Source organism: Dermacentor variabilis, chromosome 11, assembly GCF_050947875.1.
Source record: "Dermacentor variabilis isolate Ectoservices chromosome 11, ASM5094787v1, whole genome shotgun sequence".
Classification (NCBI taxonomy): domain Eukaryota; kingdom Metazoa; phylum Arthropoda; class Arachnida; order Ixodida; family Ixodidae; genus Dermacentor; species Dermacentor variabilis.
The window spans coordinates 10,148,462-10,152,980 of record NC_134578.1 but is presented as its reverse complement, the minus strand read 5'-3'; positions in this window follow the sequence as shown (position 1 = coordinate 10,152,980).

Sequence of the window (4,519 nt, the reverse complement as noted above, 5' to 3'; positions counted from 1 at the left end):
CCATCGACTTCGAGCTCGGTTATACGCTTATGCAATGCGTGTTGAACTATGAAGCCACTGATTCTGTACGCCTTTAAAACGAAGACGCTTTACTTCAGTATACTCAGTGCCTTCCTCGACATTTGACCTTAGTAAAGAGCTGTGTGACACTGATGTGCAGTAAGGTCAAGCGTGCACTTTATACTGCTGTCGCCCACTCTTGATGACAAATTCATAGAAAACGAGCTCTCGCGATTTTCTTTGGTCTTTTGGCATTTCCTTCTTTTCTGCAACGGCTTCTTTACGTTTTGGTCTTCCAGCTCATTTTTTTTTGCAGTCGTTGTCTAGCGAGTGCCAAGTTTCGTTTGTCGGAAAATCCTTTCCCTAGTGCTCGGCTGCAATATTTAAAATTCTTCGAGTAAGCCGTTTCAATCTTAAGTGTTGTTAACGAACGCGTACTCCAATCAGTGCTCGAACTGTAATAAATAAAAAAATATCTGTATTTCCGCTCTGCTGCTCAGCTGCTCGTTTTGTTTCACGGGTATTTAAGGCTGGTCAAGCTGCCACGAGCAGCTTTTTTCTCCACTTGTCCTCTGCAATACTGTATTTTATTTTGTGTAAATAACGCATACTTACTTACCTACTTATTGATGAGAATGCTTCTGCGTTTTGTTACTTTTTTATATTTAGAGATACTATAAACACTGCAAGAGTCATACAGGAGTGGACATACAAGCATAGTACAGGCGTGTACTTGAACATTTACTTGTGGTAGGCGTACTTCGAACAGATACTTTTTCAAGAAACCGAAGACGATTCCCTGTTGACTCTTCTCAAGGAACTGTTCCTGCTCATGAAACACTCTCTGGTACTCGGTGCCGTGTAGGTGCGTTGAATTCTGTCGTTGCCTCCGTTTCTGAGCACGTCTAACCTCATCCGTGGCGCAGGCCACACAGCCATCTGTTATGATCAAATTCACTCATTCGCTCAGTTAGTGGCTTGTTCATCATTAAATATGTGATGTTTAAGAAATGTTGGCGCCTCTGATTGGCATCGGCTGCTCATTGTCACACGAAAATAATAATAACGAAGGACGCAGGTACAAAAAAAAATAACACGCTCAACTTTAGAGGCAATAAATGCAAACAAGGCAAACACACTTAAAGTCAAGGCCCACGAGTAGGCGAAAAACGCAGTCACGTAGTTATATGGCATACGCGTGTCCCCATATAGACAGATCGAGAAAAGTGTCGCATAACTACACTAAAGTCAGGGCACAGAAGAAAGCACCGAATAAGTTCTCAAAAAGGCACATGAACTCAGGCATACAATGCAACAAACTGAGGACAAATAAAATATATCTTTCGTGAGTGTCGCTCGCTTTCAGAAATCTCTGAAGCGCCATTAACGCTCACCTTTGCAATGAATATGTTGGCTATGGACCTAAGATATTTCTCAGGCTGCACGGCCGGCGGTTCAGTGTCATGAAGTCACCTATTAAACGCTGTCGTTGTGGGTCGTACTGTGGACATTATAAAATATACCTTATACCCTCATTTACGTGGCCAGAACTGCATCGCGGACTGTCAGCGCGTGAAAGATTGTCCAGCAAGTGTTACCGAGCATAAAGCATCCAGCATAAAGTACCGAGGCGCAGACAAGCGTTTCAAGAGATATGCTTATATCGTATGTGCACGCGATTTAGAATACAATTGTACAATTTTTAGACCACTTGGCAGGCGCAGTGTGCCTCTATATAACGAGGAAATCAAGCCCTGAAAGGTAATTGTAGCCGCTTAAACCCCAGCTTGCCGTGAATATGAAAAATACTTATTCGGTGTAGAGCCGGTGTTCTCGGTATGTTCTTATGGTTAAGTTTTACATAATCAACTGTTGTTCACGTGCGGATGAAAGAAGCATTTATTAGCGTTTTCCTGGGGCTTACCCTGAGCTCTGTATTTATTTATTTATTTATTTGTTTGTTTGTTTGTTTGTTTGTTTGTTTAGTACACGCTGCAGACCAATCTGGTCCAAGCAGGATGGGGAATACAATTGACAATATATCTGCATTACAAAAAAAAAAGATCATGATAGCATTTGAGGAACGAACTCCAAAAAACATTATCATCTAGTCATGCAGGGCTTCATAAGGTTCTATTAGGCTATTACAGTAGGACACAGAACACGGAAAAAAGGAAACTTATAAATGTTAGCCCTTGCAAAGTAAGGGGTTAGAAAGTGTGTTTGGTGACGGCGCGTAGGTCTTGTAGACAATGGGGAAAGAAACTATGTCTGATCAGTAGCCATTTTACCATTAAGAAATAAGCTAAAAATATTCAAACGATATATTTTTCTTCTTGAGTCAAACAATTTAATGTTGTTAGCTTTCATGCATAAACAATGCCTGTGATATTTGGCAAAGTGTCAGAGACTGTGTGATGTCGGTCGGAGATATTTGCAAGGGGACACCTGGTCACTGTCCGTAGCAACGCAGAAACAATGATAAGACAGGGTCGCAGCAAGAGCAAGACAATGCGGTGTACTGCCTTGTCCTGCACTTTTCCTTGCCATCAATTTGTATTTGCTGTGTTGCTTTCTTGTTGTTGTGCGTAACCAGACTCAAGTAATTGTTTTCTGATCTCTGTCAGCATTTCCGGAGACGGCTGTTTTGTTGGAGAAGAGGAGCGGGCGTTTTGCTATGCATGCGATTTTTCTTTAACGCGCCGAACGAGAATTACGTACTCAGATTTCATACCTTAATATTCGGCTTCGCGTACGTTGGCTTCGCTTTACCAATTTCAAACCAGTCGTCCCTGGGGCTTGCCAAATATCTTCCTGTCAAGGCACTCTCCTAAGTTTAGTGTTAGGTGAAACAGACAAAATTAGCGCTATGTGCGTTCACATAGCCTGGTGAGATGGACAGCGGGAAACAATATATTTATTTGGCCACAAAGGTATTCTCACTGTGAGCACATTATTCAGCTTAAGTGCGCTACGGATTAGTACATTCTAGAAGCGAAGACGTTCTGGCCGCTTGGTACATCGTTAAAGGCTCAACATAGCTCGAAACATACGTGGCTGAAAGAACGGTACAGGGAACACGAGCGCTATATCTTACAACTGAAGGTTTGATGAAAGCCCTCCAACCCCTGTGAAGCGTGACGCTTGCACGAAGCCGTGTACGGCTCCTCCCAACGTTCTAAAGGCAAGTAGCAATAAAATGCGATAGTCATTGCTTGAAACGATGTAAAATAAAAATAAAGAAACGACATTTATACACGAAAAGACGTTTTAAGTAATAATAGTATTACATCACTATGTGCCATGATAGCGTTGGGAGGCATCCTGCATTGCTTCGCGCAAGCGCCACTGTACACCAGTGCTGGAGGGCTTTCATCAAACCTTCAGTTCTAAGCTATAGCTTGTGGGTCCCTTCATTATATTTTTTCAGCACCGTGTTGTTTCGAGCTGTCTTTGCTTTTGAACATTGCGTTCATTTACAGAAGACATTCCTCGCCCAGAGACCTCCGATTACTTATGACCCAAATGAAACCGCCACACATGAAATTTTCCCGGCTTCACCACTTCGTCTAAACCTGTACAGTCTTTCCATCATCTTGGCCGAGTGTGTACAGCGGTCTAGTTGCCTCGAGATAGTTTAATGTTGCGCGTTAAAGGTAGCACGCAGGCGCAAGTGCTAACCAATTTTTGGTGGTAGAAAATTGTCTAGAGAGAGAGAGGAAAAAGGGAAATCATCCGTAGTTCTACAGGGCGCATGCATCATCACGCCTTCCTGTACAGTCAACGAAAAATATACGTATGTAATCAATGCTGAAAACAATAATCCACGTCATCAGTAGGTTCATTAAAGCACTGTTCCTTACGAGATATTGTCAACTGATATCCCGCGTTATTGTTTTTCCCGGTAAAGCAATAATTGCTATTTGGGTTTTGTGTCATGTGTCATGTGTCCCTGTTCCCCTTGACAGTTCGAGATCCTCGTAACTTTGCCGCACAACCACAAAAAAGACAATTTTTTTTCTAATCTTTTGCACCCCTTTCCCCCCTTCACCGGCGCAGGCTAGCGAACCGGCGATTTACTCTGGTTAACCTCCCTGTGTTTCGTTTGCTTTTATATGTATCTCTCTCTGGGAATGGCGAAGGTGGTGATCTTTAATATTCCCTATGTTCTTATGCTCTGTTCAAGCTTGCGTCCATGTGTTGTTTTTGTGCTCATGAAACATTTTTTTCCTCCGGGATCCGTGAGCGTTATAGGATAATGTTGTGTAATCTCGTTGAAGACCTGTATTGATAGTTTTTGTTTTTAAGATTTCAGTATAGCTTTCTTAGTTTGTTGTTTTTCGTAGTGACGATTTTCAAATAGCCGGCCTCTTTAGTGGTCAAAATTCTCATACTTTACTGCTAAGGGAAAGCGTTCTTTCAAGGCTATCTTCATATGTTAAAGACGACGGCAACAACGACAGCGATGCTAGCGACAACAATAACAGCAACGACAACAACAACAACGACGCCAACCTCC